General features: G+C 39.0%; 1 pseudogene; it reads right to left on the bottom strand.

Moving 5' to 3' along the window:
• Nucleotides 1-2,738: 2,738 nt before the first annotated feature.
• Nucleotides 2,739-14,496, bottom strand: LOC106835781 (T-cell surface glycoprotein CD1c-like; annotated as a pseudogene).
• Between the last annotated feature and the right edge of the window lie 3,358 nt (nt 14,497-17,854).

Below are 17,854 nucleotides of genomic sequence, written 5' to 3'. Positions count from 1 at the left end.
TTAGGGCAATGTAACTTGGGGCTACTTTCATCTTTCTCCTGGCTTGGTGGTGCCACAGGCTGAGGATTAGCAGTATTGCTGTCAGCAGAAGGATATACTAGATTTGAAACTCCACAGAGAGGCCACATACCCAGGGAGTTTGTAGAAAACAACAGCAGTTGGTGGCAAAAATCAAAGGTCAATTTTACAGCTGCCAAAGGCTGCAATACTGGTTGAGGAAAAGAAGAGACCAGTCAAAACTTAACAAAGACAACTAGAAAATGAGATAGCCATAGTGGAGTTTGATAAGCTCCCACTTATTCCTGGAGGTTTGGAAGGCTGCACATATACTAAGGAGAGACCAAAGACGGCCACAGTTATCTTTTTATCCCTGAACAAACACGAAGCTTTGCACAAAGAAAAAGTAGAACCCAGGGCACATTTGTAAACTGTTTGAATGGGAAACATGTGCTCCAATCCTCACAGATCCTCTCAGGGAAAGCTGAAAGCCTTACAAGTTTAAGATGTAAAGGCACAACTTCTTATTAATTGTGGCTACCACTAAGTTATGCTGATTTAGATGTGACTCCTAGGAATCCAGGAAAGAGAAAGAAAGTAAAAAGGGAGGAAGGGGATGGAGGGAGGAAGAGATACAGAAGGAGAGGGCGACAGAAGGAGACAGGAAGTTGGAGAGAGAGAGAGGGAAGGAAGGAAGGAAAGAAAAGAATCTTATATTTACAAAATGAGCAGAGACATCAGTGGCTACAAACTTCAGGGCAGACAGAATCTACAGAATTTGTCTAGGTGGATTACTAAACAACAAACAAATGAAAACCAAAGCAAAACAAACAAAACAGCAATGACAGCTTTATTCAAAGAACCTCAAACTGTAAACAAACCAAATGTCCACCAAAAAGAGGATGGACAAAGACAAATATATATAGTTTATTCATACATGAAATTCTGTTGAGCAATAAAAAGAAAGAGACTACTAGTACACTGATAAGCAATATGGATGACATCACTACATGCCAGGTGAAAAAAAGTGCCAGATACAAAGAATACATGCAGTTTGCTCCATTTTAATAAAACTATAGAAAAGATAACTCTAAGCTTAACTACCACAAAGCATATCAGGAACTACAAAGATGCAGTGGGTTTAAATACAAATGGGTCTAAGGGATATTGCAATAATAGAAATGTTCTATTTCTTGATTGTGGTCATTCTTACATGGGTGTATACATTTGTCAAAACAGATAGAACTCGGTTAAGCATAAGACATCAGCATCATGGCAGAGTGAACTTGCCTGGGACTCTCTCCCCTCCAACATACAACAAAAAGGAGCAACCATATTACAAAAGAAAATACCCTAAAAGCACAAAAACCTCACAGAGACATGCAGTGACATGACAGCGGGGGAGAGGCAGGAGCCCCCCTTGGGAGAGCTGGAATGGGGTAAGAGAGAACTTCACTTCCTCCCCTAAAGACTGGGATTGCTGCCACGGGAGGTTCTGAGAGGGAAGGAGTTGGGGAGGGAACACATGTCTATGGGATAACTCAGGACTCCCTAGGGCCCTTGCAGCCTAGAGCAAAGCCCTCTAACAGGACAAAAGCTTTCATGTGGGGTGACCTCATCAAGCCTAGATCCCAGGAAACCAGATAGTGAGAGCTGGTCTGGAAACCCAGGACTGCACACAGGAGAAAGCACCCCTCCCCTGACCCTCATGGCACCATCTCGGCTGAAGGCAGAGGGTTCAGAATATGTGGCTCTCAACCCCTACCTAGTGGTGATAGGCTGTAACTGCAACTGAATAATACCAGAACGGTAAAGACCCATCCTTCTAGTATCAGACACTACATCAAATCTCCAGACCAGAGGGAAAATGACTAGTACCCAGAACTCAGTCCTGAGGACACAGAAATAGGTAAACTAAATGACAATGAATTTTAAATACCTATCATCAGAAAACTCAATGAGGTAAAAGAGAACATAGAGAAACAATTCAATGAGTTCAGGAGCTACTTCACAAAAGAGATTGAAACAATAAGGAAGAATCAATCAGAAATATTAGAGATGAAAGACACTATGGAAGAGATAAAACAAAGTACAGATTCCATGAATGCTCGTGTAGACATCATAGAGGAGGAAATCAGCATAATCAAATATAGACATGTTGAAATGCTCCAGACATAGGATGAGAGAGAACTAAGACTAAACAGAAATGAAGAAAGTCTCTGAGAAAAATCCAACTCAATGAGGAAATGCAACATAAGAATTATAGGTATTCAAGAAGGTGAAAAGGAGAATGGAGCAGAAAGCATGTTCAAAGAAACAACAGCAGAGAACTTCCCAAATCTAGGGAATGAGAGGGAAATATGCATGAAGGAAGCTTCTAGATCACCTAGATTTTTCAATGTAAAAAGACCTACTGAAAGGTATATAGTAGTAAAATTGGCAAAAATGAATGACAAGGAAAGAATACTCAGGGCAGTAAGGCAGAAGAAAATAACCTACAAAGGAACCCCTATAAGGCTTTCAGCAGATTTCTCTGCAGAAACCTTACAAGCTAGGAGAGAATAGAATGACATATTCAAAATTTTAAAAGATAAAAATCTTCAGCCAAGAATACTCTATCCAGCAAAAATATGCTTCAGACACGAGGGAGAAATTCAATCTTTCCCAGACAAACAAAAGCTAAGGGACTACATAGCCATGAGATTGCCCCCCCCCCCCACAAGAAATCCTAAGGAAGACCCTCATACCTGAAAAAAGAAAAAAATGGAGAAAGGGGTCACAAAACACAAAGTAAGGAGACAAATAGTTAGACAGCATCAGAATAGGATAGCAAACATTCAACTATAGCATTAGGCCAAAGGGAAGGAAAACACCAAAAACAAAGACAGTCTTGTTACTTTAACCACGAACTCACAATACAAGTTGGAATAAGATATGAGAAAAATAACTTAGGAGGGGAGGATGAAAGGGACTGAATCATTGTAGACTAAGGAAACAAGAGGCCATCAGAAAACAGACTATCTTATACATGAGATTCTGAATACAAACTTCAGAGTAGCCACTAAACTAAAAAGCAGAACAGAGATACAGAAAAAACAAAGAAATGTATCATAAAAAACTACATAATTCATGGGGTAGATCAAAACACACAGGATGAGAAACAAAGGAAATGCAGGAAAACCAGAAAATGAGTGATATAATGACAGCATTAAGCCCTGATACATCAACAATCACCCTCAATGTAAAGGAATTTAATTCTCCAATAAAAATACACAGAGGGGCAAGATGGATTAAAGAACAAGATCCAACAATTTGCTGCCTCCAGGAAACACATCTCAGTTCCAATGACAAAGACAGGCTCAGAGTGAATGGCTGGAAGATGATACTCCAAGCTAACGGCAAACAAAAGAAAATAGGTGTCACAATACTTATGTCAGACAAAGTAGACTTCAAGATAGGGCAGGTAAAGAGAGACAAAGAGGGGCAGTATATAATGATCAAAGGGACACACCATCAAGAAAAAATAATGCTTATAAATATCTATGCACCCAACACAGGAGCACCAAACTTCATAAAGCAACTATTAATAAACCTAAAAGAAAATATTAAAAATAACACAATAATAGTAGGGGACCTCAACACCCCATTCACATCATTGGACAGATCATCCAGAAAGAAAATCAACAAGGAAACAGGAGAATTAAATGAAAAGCTAAACCAGTTGGACTTAGTAGACATATATAGAACACTCCATCCTAAAACAGCAGAATACACGTTCTTCTCAAGTGCGCATGCAACATTCTCAAGGATACATCATATGTTGGGAAACAAGGCAAGCCTCTATAAATTAAAAAAAAAAAAATTGAAATAACAACAAGAATCTTCTCCAATCATAATGCTAGAAGTTAATTACAAGAAAAATGCTGAGAAGGGACAAAGATGTGGAGACTAAATAATATTCTATTGAAAAAACAATGGATCATTGAAGAAATTAAAGGAGAATTCAAAAAATATCTGGAGACAAATGAAAATCATAACATGCCATACAAATTGATATGGGATACAGCAAGAGCTGTATTAAGAGGGAAATTAATCACAATACAGGCACACCTTAACAAACAAGAAAAACACCAAATAAGCAATCTCAAATTACACCTAAGTGAATTAGAAAAAGAAGAATAAACAAAGCCCAAAGTCAGCAGAAGAAGAGAAATAATAAAAATTAGAGCAGAAATAAATGCTATTGAAACAAAAACGGCAATAGAAAGGATCAATGAAACAAAGAGCTAGTTCTTTAAGAAGATAAATAAAATTGACAAACCCCTAGCCAGACTTACAAAGAAAAAAAGAGAGAAAGCTCAAATAAACAAAATCAGAAATGAAAGAGGAGAAATAACAACAGACTCCACAGAAATACAACAGATTATAAAAGAATACTTTGAAAAACTATATGCCAACAAAATGGATAAACTATAGGAAATGGATAAATTCTTAGACTCTTACAACCTCCCAAAGCTAAGTCAAGAAGAAACAGACAATCTGAACAGACCAATCACAAGGAAAGAGATTGAAACAGCAATCAAAAGCATCCCAAAGAGAAATGCAAATCAAAACTACACTAAGATATCACCTTATACCCGTTAGATTGGCAAAAATATCCAAAACCAAGAGTGACAAATGTTGGAGAGGTTGTGGAGAAAAAGGAACTCTCATACACTGTTGGTGGGAATGCAAACTGGTGCAGCCACTATGGAAAACAGTATGGAGATTTCTCAAAAAGTTAAAAATAGAAATACCTTATGACCCAGCCATCCCACTACTGGCTATCTATCCTAAGAACCTGAAATCAGCAATTCCAAGAGTCCCATGCACCCCTATGTTCATCGCAGCATTATTTACAATAGCCAAGATGTGGAACCAACCTAAGTGCCCAGCAACTGATGATTGGATATATATGGATGATTGGAAGATATGGTATATATACACAATGGAATACTACTCAGCTATAAAAAAGGGCAAAATCGTCCCATTCACATCAACATGGATGGACCTTGAGGGTATTATGTTAAGCAAAATAAGCCAGACAGAGAAAGATGAACTCTATATGACTCCACTCATAGGTGGAAGTTAACATATAGACAAGGAGAACTGATCGGTGGTTACCAGGGAAAAGGGGGGGTCAGGGGAGGGCACAAAGGATGAAGTGGTGTACCCACAGCATGACTAACAATAACGTACAACTGAAATCTCACAAGGTTGTAAACTATCATAATCTTAATAAAAAAAAAAATCCCAAAGAATAAAAGCTGAGGACTAGATGGCTTTCCTGGGGAATTCTACCAAACTTTCAGAGAGGATTTAGTACCTATCTTTTCCAAGCTATTCCAAAACATTAGGGAGGATGGAACACTTCCTAACACATTCTACAAGGCCACCATCACTCTGATATTAAAACCTGACAAGAACAGCACAAAAAAGGAGAACTACAGGCCAATATTGCTGATGAACATAGATGCAAAAATTCTCAACAAAATTTTGGCAACCCAAATTCAGCCATACATCAAAAGGATCACACATCGTGATCAAGTGGGATGCATTCCAGGGACACAGGAATGGTTCAACATCTGCAAATCAATCAACGTGATACACCACATCAACAAATTGAGGAATAAAAAGCACATGATCATCTCAATAGATGCAAAGAAAGCATTTGACAAGATCTAACAGTGATGTATAATAAAAGCTCTGAACAAAATGGGGATAGAAGGAAATTACCTCAATATAATAAAGGCCGTATATGACAAACCCACAGCCAACATGATACTCAATGGGCAAAAACTAAGCGCCATGCCCCTGAGAACAGGAACAAGACAAGGATGCCACTATCACCATTCTTATTCAACATAGTACTGGAGGTTTTGGCCAGAGCAATTAGGCAAGAGAAAGGAATAAAAGGAATCCAAATAGGGAGGGAAGAAGTGAAACTCTCACTGTTTGCAGATGATGTGAACTTATATATAGAAAACCCCCAAAAATCCTTTGAAACACTAATAGAAATAGTTAACATCTACAGTAAAATGCAGGGTACAGAATCAACTTACAAAAATCAGTTGCTTTTCTATACTCCAATAATGAACTTACAGTGAGAGAACTCAAGAATATAATTCCATTTGCAATTGTAACTAAAAGAATAAAGTACCTAGGATTAAATTTAACCAAGGAGGTGAAGGACTTATTTAATGAAAACTATAAGACATTACTGAGAGAAATTGATAATGACTTAAAGAGATTCCTTGCTCAAGGATTAGAAGAATAAACATAGTTAAAATGTCCATACTACCCAAAGCAATCTACAGATTCAATGCAATCCCTATCAGAACCCCAAGGACATTCTTCACAGAAATAGAGCAAAGAATCCTAAAATTCATATGAAGCAACCAAAGACCCAGAATTGCTAAGGCATTCCTGAGAAAAAAGAACAAAGCTGGAGGTATCACAATCCCTGACTTCAAAATGTACTGCAAAGCCATAGAGACCAAAATGGCATGGTACTGGTACAAAAACAGGGACATAGATCAATGGAACAGAACTGAAAGCTTAGAAATAAAACCACACATCTATGGACAGCTAATCTTTGACGAAGATGCCAAGAACATACATGGAGAAAAGATAGTCTCTTGAAGAAATGGTGTTGGGAAAACTGGACAGCCACATGCAAAAGAATGAAGGTAGACCACTATCTCACTCCATACACAAAAATAAACTCAAAATGGATCAAAGACTTGAAGATGCATCCTGAAACTATAAAACAACTGGAAGATAATATTGGTAATACACTCTTTGACATAGAACTAAAAAGGATCTTTTCAAATACCACGTCCTCTCAGACAAGGGAAACAAAAAAAAAAAACTAAACAAGTGGGAATTCATCAGACTAAGCAGCTTCTGCAGCACAAAAGAAACTAGGATCAAAACAAAAAGACAACCTGCCAATTGGGAGAAAATATTTGCAAATCATATATCTGACAAGGGGTTAATCTCCATAATATATAGGGAACTCACACAGCTGAACAATAAGAAAGCAAACAACTCAATCAAAAACTGGGCAGAGGAGAAGAATAGACATTTTCCCAAAGAAGATATACAGATGGCCAATAATCACATGAAAAGATGTTCAACATCACTAATGGTCAGGGAAATGCAAATTAAAACTACACTAAGATATCACCTTATGCTTGTCAAAATGGCTATAATCACTAAAACTAAAAGTAACAAATGTTGGAGGGGGTGTGGAGAGAAGGGAAGCCTCATACATTGCTGGTGGGAATGCAAACTGGTGCAACCACTATGGAAGACAGTATGGAGATTGCTCAAAAAACCAAAGATAAAACTGCTATGTGACACAGCTATCCCACTACTGGGTATCTACCCAAACAATTTGAAATCAACAATCCAAAGTAACATATGCACCCCTATGTTCATTGCAGCACTATTCACAATAGCCAAGACATGGAAGCAACCCAAGTGCCCATTGACAAATGATTGGATAAAGAAGATGTGATATATATACACAATGGAATACTACTCAGCCAGAAAAAAAGACAATTCATCCCATTTTCAATAACATGGAAGGACCTAGAGGGAATTATGCTAAGCGAAATAAGCCAGTCTGAGAAAGACAAACAGCAGATGATTTCACTTATATGTGGAATATAAACAAGTGCTGGGAGAAAGAAAACAGTTCAGTGGTTACCAGATGAAGTGGGGTAGAGAGGTACAGAGGGTGAAGGGGAGCACTTATGTGGTGACAGTCAAGAAATAATGTGCAACTGAAATCTCACATTGATGTTAAGTATTATGAACTCAATAAAAAAATGGATAGAATTGTACACTTAAAATAAACGTATTTTATTGTATGTAAATTATACATCCATAAAGTTGATTCAAAATTTTTAAAAAGGAACAAAAAGTGTAACCAGTAAATAGGACATAGACCGACTGAAGTAGTAAATATTGCAACTTATGCAGATGAGTACTATCTGGGTTGTTTCTCCCACACCAATTTACAAGTTGTATGTACCTGTCTCACATTCAGTGCTTAACAAATATTACTTGAATTAACAATCAAAACCTAAAGGAACCAATATCTAATGAAGGGTGTTGGGTAGCACTGCCCTTTGGGGGAGTCACCCATATACTTCTCCTGTCTTGATCCCACCCTAATCCTGAGCTCTCTTATTCCCTTTTCTTAACCATTCAGTGAGATATCTACCCCACTACTCCTAACACATAGCCTGCATACTCTTTCTCTCTTTTTATTTGGAATAATTTGGACAGAGCTGTCTCTCTATATTTGGAAAATGTAGAGAGTGGCAAAGTGGCAAAGCTACATTTTTCTTTAAGAGTTTAGGGATCTCTTCGGCTATTCATGGTCTTTTGTTGTTCCACATACATTTTAGGATTCTTTCTTCTATTTCTGTGAAAAAATGTCATTGGAACTTTGATAGGGATTACATTGAATCTGTAGATTGCTTTAGGAACAAAGCTGGAGGTATCACACTCCCTGATTTCAAAGTATACTACAAAGCTATAGTAACCAAAACAGCATGGTCCTGGAAGAAAAACAGACACACACATCAAGGGAACAGAACTGAGAGCCCAGAAATAAACCCACAGGTCTATGGACAGCTAATTGTTGACAAGGGAGCCAATAACATAGAAAGAATAAAGGAAAGTCTCTTCAATAAGTGGTGTTAGGGAAACTGGACAGCCACCTGCAAAAGAATGAAAGTAGGCCATTACTTTACACCATACACAAAAATTAACTCAAAATGGATTAATGACTTGAACTTAAGACATAAAACCATGATACTTGTAGAAAAAAAGCATAGGCAGTACACTATTCAACATCAGTCTTAGTAGCATGTCTGGCCAGGCAAGAGAAACAACAGAAAAAATAAACAAATGGGACTACATCAAACTAAAAGTTTCTGCAAAGCAAAGGAAACCATCAACAAAACAAAAAGACAGCCTAACAATCGGGAGAGGATATTTGCAAACCATATATCTGATAAGGAGTTGATATCCAAAATATATAAAGAACTCATATATCTCAACAAACACAAAAACTAACAGCTCAATTAAAAAATGAGCAAAAGATCTGAACAGACATCTCTCCAAAGAAGATATAGAGATGGGCAACAGGCACATGAAAAGATGTTCAACATCACTAATTATGAGGGAAATGAAAATCAAAACTGCAATGAGATATCACCTCATGCCTGTCAGAATGGCTATAATTAACAAGACAGGAAATAACAAGTGTTAGAGAGGATGTGGAGAAAAGGGAAGTCTCACACACTGCTTGTGGGAGTGCAAATGGTTGCAACCTCTATGGAAAACAGTATGGAGATTCTTCAAAAAATTAAGAATAGAGCTACCGTATGATCCAGCTATTCCACTGCTGAGTATTTATTCAAAGAACATGAAAACATGAATGTGTAAAGATACATGCACCCTTATGTTCGCTGCAGCATTATTCACAATACTGAGAGTTGAAAGCAACCTAGATGCCCATCAAGGGATGAATGGATAAGGAAGATGTGGTGTATATATACACAGTGGAATACTACTCAGCCATAACCAAGGATGAAATCTTGCCATTTGTGACAACATGGATGGAACTTGAAGGTATTATGCTAAGCAAAATATGTAAGAGGGAGAAAGTTAAATACAGTATTACCTCACCTATAAATAGAAGATAACAACAACAACAAACAAACACATAGAGACAGACATTGGATTACTAGATGGGAAAGGAGGAGGCAAGAGGATGAAGGGATGAGTAGGCACATGTGTATGGTGATGTATTATAATTAATCTTTGGGTGGTGAACATGATGTAATCTACACAGAAGCCAAAATATAATGATGTACACACGAAATTTACATAATGTTATAAACCAATGTTACTGCAATAAAAAAATAAATAAATTTTAAAAGGTTAAAATAAAAGGAGTGGAGTATCGATACACGCTCCAATATAGATAACCTTGAAAACATCATGGTAAATGAAAGAAACCCATCACAAAAGATTATATATTATATGATTCTATTCATATGAAAGTTCCAGAAAAGGCAAATCTATACAGACATAAAGTAAATTAGTGATTGCCCATGTCTAGAGCTGGGAGTGGGGGAAAATGGCGAGTAATTGTTAATGGGTATGTGGTTTCATTTCAGATCGTTGAAAAAGTTCTAAAAATTATTTTAGTGATGGTTATACAATTCTGTGAATATACTAAAAACCATTGAATTGTACACTTTAAATAGATGAATTATATGCTCTGTGAGCTATATCTCAAACCTATTTTTAAAAAATATCTGAATTGTAGAAAACAAAACAAACAAACAGGAGCTGGCCCCATGGCCAACTGGTTAAGTTCATATACTCTGTTTCAGCAGCCCAGGGTTTCATCAGTTCAGATCCTGGGCATGGACATGGCATCAGTCATCAGGCCCTGCTGAGGTGGCATACCACATAGCACAACCAGAAGGACCTACAACTACAATATACAACTATGTACTGGGGGACTTTGGAGAGAAGAAGGAAAAAAATGGCAACAGATGTTAGCTCAGGTGCTAATCTTTAAAAAAACAAGCAAACAAAAAGAGATAAGGGAGAAAATAAGAGAACTAAAGGAGTGTGGAATTTCCTGACCAAGTAAAACACATTGAGGCAAGAAGGGAAACATCAATATTTCAAATACTACAACCGTGTCAAGAATTAATATAAGGAGAAAAGACTATCAACATGACAGTTAATCCAACTTGGATATGGTCTCTTTGTTTGGGTTTGATTTTCACTGAACACATATTATATTCAGGAAAGCCAACTTTGTCATGATTGTTGTCCCAAAGGAGCTTAAATACTGGAAAGGGAAGAAAGAAAAAAGTAACTACAATGCTGGGTAAGAAGTGATATGTACATGTAGCAGAGTACGTTTGAAGTGCTGTCTGGGCTCAGATGAGGGAGAGACTGCTTCCCATGTATGGGTCAGGGAAGAACTTTAGAGGATATGACATCAGAAATATGCTTTGAATGTTGAATACTATTGAACAAATGGACATTACAAGGAAGCCATTCCACTGAGTTACAGAAATTAAATTAGTTTATATTAATGAATGATTATAAAGCAGGAACAGAAAAAGATTTAAAGGGAGAGTAGAAAGGATGGCATTACTCTATTGTCCTAGGTTCCTGGGCTGTTGAATTCTCATTGCAGTGAGGGAAGCATGGTGAGTAATCTCAAGAGATGTCTTGGTATGAGATGTGAAAGAAGGGAAATAGGGAGAAATTCTGGGTAAGTTGGAGGTAGTGATTGACAATAAGGGGGAATGTTCAAGAGACAAAAACTAAGAGAGGTAAAAATGGAATGTGAAATAAGAAGTTAGGAAGAAAGGAGGAAATACAAAGACCTCACCAGCGCTTCTTCAACCATAATGCAAGGACCATCAGAAGCATTAGGAGCACTATCACTGCCAATGGGATCAAGTTCACAAAAAAGGTGATGTCCTGTCAATATTGGAGAGACACATACATGGCACTTTAAACCCACTGCCAATTCTACTTCATCCATTAATTTCCCTGCCTTAACATGTGCGTTAGGTATGAGTCCCATCAATCATCCTATTTAGTCATTCTATTCCCCTCTCTGCTCAGGGAAGGGGTCCTCATCTCCCCCCAAATCTCTCACATCTGAATGTCCCTCATGTTCCAAACCTATTCCTGGAATCAGCTGTATTCATTCCTTCTCAATATCTCTCTCATTTAGTTCTGGTATCATGAAACTTTTCTCTGCCCTGCCCTCTAGGCTCAGAATCACCTCCTCACACTTACAGATTTAGTCTTACTTACCCCAGTAGAGAATGATGTCTTGGTCTCCTAGACTGCTGTACTTCACACGGCAACACAGGCCAGCTGCCTCCTCAGGACATGAAAGGTATTCAGATGAAGACTGTAACACAGCTTAGGGACACATAATCCAAATTACTATTCATGTATTATCCTCCTCTAGGAACGTCTCACCCACAACCCCTCTCCCTCTTGAGTTCTTCCTTGTCCTAACTTTGAAGGGGATGGTTGGAAGGAGCAAGACTTGGAAAAATCTTGGAAGGGGTTGGACTAACCTTGCCTCTGGAGATCCATCTTCCCTGCATCAAGCAGACTCAAGACAAATTGGGGGCAGATGTTTCTGATGAGCTTAAACACTGTTTCCTTGATGTCTTCATACTGGTTGATTAGACTGCAGACCCTCTGGGCCCTACTCTCACCTTCTGGAGATGGTACCCATGACATGTTTTGCAAACTCAGGAAATCTGTTCCTTGATAAGTGACCTGGAGGAAGTTTTTGTGGTCTTTCCAGAATGCAGCTCACAACCAGCTGTCACCTGTAATTCAAAGAGATCTGGGAAAAGGGAGGAAGGAGAAAGAGAGATTCAGGAAAATGTGAGAGGAATGTTATAAGAACTTAGGGCCTTTAAAAAAGTGAGCAAAAATGTTTTATGTGGGTGTGAGAGTGAGTCAAAAATGCATTTGATCAGGAACAAGAAAGATAAAAAGTGTTGGGGTGGGGAAGGGAGCATGAGGGATAAATGCCAAGAATTAAGAGTTTGATTTGAAGAAGTTGAGGAGAAATGATTGGTGAGGCAGATGATATAGGTTAAAGGAAGTGGTAAGAGAACCCATGCAAGGAAAGTGGGAGTACAGCATTCCAGGGTGCATGAAATGGGTCATAATAGTTGTTCGACTATGGACATAGACCTTTGAGGAAATTGAATGGAGGAAGAAATCATATTTTAAGTAGTCAAGCACAGAGTAGGACAATTAATTGCATGAATCTGGGTTTTAGGCCATAGAAGAGAGACCACTGAGGAAAGATAAAAGAGCACAAGAAAAAAAGTGTCCAGAAGGAGCAAGAGCCTAGGAAATCTTGAGGAGTCAACATCTGGAATAATATCCCCAAATTTTATGCAAGAAGATTTTTATGGTGGGATGGGAATAATGAGAAACCGTCCAGAAAGGTGTGACAATATTTCCCCGAAATAGAAGAACCTTCTTAAGGATCCCTTTAATTGAGTGGATTGAATTTACATTCGAACTGCAATTGACTGGCATAGTCTTGAATCTCCCAAGTTAATCCAATGAAGTAGAGACGGAACAGCAGCTCCAGGTCTACTAACTCCTCAGTGCTGAAGTTGCTCTAGGGCCAGGTGTGCAGGACAATCATTCTGCGTTATTCACTGTCCCAGCCATGAGTCTGCAACTCACCCAGCCAACCCAAACCCTGAATTTGTGCCCAGGATTGGTTGGCAAAGGATGAGATCTGGATGACATGGAACATGAGGTGTTCCTGGACCACTACGAGTGGTAGAACTTCAGGTGTTTTAAGGAAAAAGAGAAGCAGGAAGGAAGGAGAGAAGAAATAAAGTGAGCAGTTACTAGGGAGAAGGGAAAGCTATGTCTAGCGTAGGGGAGGAAGACATTTCCTCTTCCCAAATGGGGGTTCGTCTGGCCGGAGAATGAATTAAATTCACATGAGACAGAATAGCAAGAGAAAATTAAACAAAGCTTTATGAGGAACCATGGCCCGGAGCCTTTCTTCCCGAAGGAAGAAAGGACACCAAAGAAGTGGGGTGCACAGAGTGGTTATATACCCCCAAACAGGGTGTTTCACACGTGATTGAAATGTCCCTCCCACAATAGTCACAAGATTGCCCTGTCGGCACAGTGCTTGATGGACACGGCAGGTAGTGGTCTGCTATCTCGGTGCGCGTAGCAGGAGGCAAGTCGATTGTCTGGAGCTGGGCGGTCACAGGTGAGCACTGCAATCAGTTCCCAGCCTAAAGAAAGATGCTTAATCTTTAAGGAGATGCCAATGTTGGGATGGGGAGGGAAGTCAGTTACAGGAGGTTACCAGAGAAGCACAATAAAATGCAAAATTTAAGTCCTTGCCTTTGGTATTAAGAGTTTCTAGAGAGAAGGTCATCTCCTTTCTTCTCCCTGGTACAGAGAGGGAGGCACCTTTTACAGATAGAGATTTACCTTACAAGTGTAAATGTGTCCTAACAAAGGGCAAGTTCCATTCCTCCTTCCCTGTCCCAGTTTATCAAAAGCAATCAGCCTCAAATAATCCTGATGCCAAACAGACATATCTTGGGGTGGCCAATTTCAGGTCCCTACACTAGCATAACGATAACATTTTCCTAACACAGGGCCTCATGCTCTACCATTATCCTTCAAAAGAGTAAAGTGGACCTGGAGACAGGAATGCTCAGATTGTAAGCGTTCTGGTATCCTTAAAATCCAGATCCATTTTGAGAAAGTCCACCATACTCTAACCAGATCTACCCAACTGGGCAGCTGACAGATGTTCTTACAGTCTGCATTGTCACCACCTGAGAAAAGAACAGCTAGTAACTCAAGTTGCAGAAACAACATGTCATTTGCAGATTTTTTTTTTTTTATTTCTCTCTGTTTTCAGCAAACCAACCCCTTGGTTTATGTATTCTGACTTCCTTCTTCCGCCAACAGAAAATCCTCCCACCAACCACTGACTGCAACAAAGAGAATCTGCTGCTTCCCTAAACCTTGGGCCTCCTACATGATCTCTCACTTCCCCTCCAGCTCTGACCTAATGCTATTCTCTCCTGTCTGGATTCCAACCACTTTCCTTACCCTAGCCTCAGACTGTCTACTTGCCTTCCTCAACTGCCATGGAGAAAGTTGTGTGTGATATTGAAAAGTCACTACTCCTCTCTGGGTCTTGCATCTCATCTCTAAAATAAAAAACAGAAACTACATGGTTTCCCTGGGTTCTGCCTGTTTTAACAGATCACAATTCTTCCAGTTTCTCCACTCAACTCTGCCTCCATGTTCCATCATGTCCCTTCTTCAGGACATTCCATTCTACTCCCCTCCTCTTTAATATCCTAGACATATCCTCTTTCTCACTTCCCCTCTTATTTCTCCACCTTTCTCATTCCTTGATTCTCACTGGCCCACTTACAAATTGGAAAATTTTCTTTCCCAAATCTCTTATGGTTTCCCCATGCAACTGTATAGACTATAGCCAGCATTCCATTATCCTTAGAAATGAAATTGCAGCCATCCCAGAGTGCATGGGATCATGAAAAATATAAAGACTAAGCCCTCCTATTGAGTTTGATTCATATATTCACTCACCAAAAAGTCACTCAATAAAAGCTTGATACCAGGTATCTTAGTAGGAGTGGGAACATACAGAATTGACAATGTATTCATTCCTATCAAGGAGCTTTAAGCTACAGAATAAGTATATTTACCAAGAATTAAAACGCATTGTGATGATTATCATTTCAGTTTCTGGAATTGCAGATACAAGCTTGCTCATAGCAATATTCTCTAGAGAGGCATAACCCCTCAGGTGTCCATAATTTGAAGTCTTGGAAGAGCAGCTTGGTTTTCAACCTGAGGGCTAAACTTCTGGGCAGTGTGCAGCAGTGTTGGATTATAGTTGTCAGAAAATGCAGCTTCTCATGTCGGTGCATACAATGGAAGACATTAAAAAGTCTATGTAGAAGTTAAATTTTGTGATCTGATAAAAATACTGTGTCAAAAAGGGTAGCATTTGTTAGTATTTGAATTTATTTAAGTAGTCTATTTGAGAAGTAGTCAGTGATTTGTCAATGGTCCTGACTGGTTAATGTGTGTGAATATGTGAACACAAAATCTTTTTAAGACTCAGACAATATGTTCATTATCATAATATCCCTTTAATGACTTTGAATAATTCTCTGAATGCAGGGGAACAGTAACTTAAAATCCCATTTTTAGCATTATTTATTGTTCAGATTATCAACATTAATAATGAGGCTGGAAGCTACACTCAGTGAGCTCTTTCTATTATGGTCACAGATATTTAGCAATTTCTATGAACTAAAAACTCCTCCATGAACAATAAACAGTTTAAGCCCCATTCAAATCTCTCACAAGCACCATATTTCATCTTTGCCCAAATCTTCTTGTCAATGGCAAACTCTTTGTTTGTGGTTTTAGGAAGCTATTGGCAGATAGAAAGCTTCATGTTTATTACACTTTTCCCCACTAGCTTAGAGGAAAAACACAATCTTCCTACTCCCTTGTAATTGGCTTAGGGTCACGTGACCAAGTTCTGGGCAGCAAAGTGTGTGTGCTGGAAATGTAAGCCACCTCCAAGCCTGACCATGTAAAATATCATATCTGATCATCTTGCCCTGCAGTGCCAGCTGGGAGGACACCTGTTAAAGACAGCAGAGCTGCAAGACAGAGAAGGGCTGACTGATCTACACGGAGTTTGCCTGCATGAGAAATAAACTCCCTTGTGTTTAGCCTCTAAGATTCTCAAGTTTATTTATAACTGCACACAACCTAATGATACTGGTTAATATTATAGAAACTGTTAATTGGGATCCTTTCCCTCCTCCTGAATTCAGAATCAAATGAGGTAAAGATATAGAACATACGATACGTGGATCAAATTGTCAACTTTAGATAAAGCTCCTAGAGAATTTCCCTTAAGTGTGTAATCCAAGTAATCTTGCTAGTATTGAACTCTAAATGAAGTGGCCTTATTCATGGTTATAAGCACATTATTTATGTCCTCTCAAAATTCATATAATGAAGCCTTAACTGCCAGCATGGTTGTGTTTGGGAATGAGGCCTTTAAGAAAGTAATTAAGGTTAAATGAGGTCCTAAGAGTGGGGCCTCATAAGAAGAGAGACTGGAGAGTGAGCCCTCTCCTCTCTCTCTCTCTTGCCCACTCTCTCTCTCTCCACACTTGCACAGAGGGAAGATCATGTGAGGACATATCAAAAAGGCAGCCATCTGTAAGCCGTGAAGAGAGCCTTCACCAGAAACCAAATTGTTTTGGATTTCTAGTCTCAAGAATTGTTAGAAAATAAACTGTGGTTTAAGCCACCCAGCCTGTGGTATCTTGTTATGCCAGCCTGAGCAGATGAATTCTCTCACTTAGTCAAGGCAAAGCTGGAAAACCCCTAAGCTTCCCCACCTGAGGGTCTCTTCCTGTGTGAGACAGGGCACGGAGGAGGACACGAGAATTGACAGTTCTGAGGGGAACTTGGCTTCAGAGGTAAAGAGGGGGAAGAAGTTATTGACATATTTCATACCCAGTTTCTCTCCTAGACTCACCAAGGAGATAATCCACTCTATTTTCATGGGAAAGAATAAGGAGTGGGGATAAAAACAAAAATTATTTAGGGAAAATTCTCCTTTGAGGGAATGAGAAGAGCAGATAACAGCCCCATCCCATGACATGGCGATACCCATTCAATCGTCCAAACAGAAACCCAGAAACCTGCATTCTTTGGAAACTTACCTCTCCTTGACTCCCCACAGTCACCATGTCCCTATGTCATTTCTCTCCATAATTCGTAAAATCTGCCTCTTCCTCTCTAACTCCACTGACATTTAGTTCTACTTTCATCATGTGTGACCTAGATTACAACCAAAATAACTGAGCTGTGCGTCACAATCCAAATCCTCTCCAGATCTCTTCAGCACTCTGCTCCAGAGTTGCCAAGTAAAATGTAAACCTGACTGTGTCAAGCTCATGATTAAAATATTTCAATTATTTTCATGAAAAATAAACCAAACTCCTAAGGATGTCAGTTTAACAGACAAAGCCTCATCCAGCTCAATTCCCAACAGAGCGTGTAGGGGAGGTAGAGGGGAGTGGATTCCATGAGAAGGGAAACTGACAGACTATTTGTACTGGTGAATACTTACAAACATAGATCCAAGAATCTGAAATTTACATAA

The sequence above is a fragment of the Equus asinus genome, chromosome 25 (assembly GCF_041296235.1).
Source record: "Equus asinus isolate D_3611 breed Donkey chromosome 25, EquAss-T2T_v2, whole genome shotgun sequence".
NCBI lineage: Eukaryota > Metazoa > Chordata > Mammalia > Perissodactyla > Equidae > Equus > Equus asinus.
Note: the sequence above shows the minus strand (reverse complement) of the source record. Positions and strands in the feature narration are given on the sequence as shown.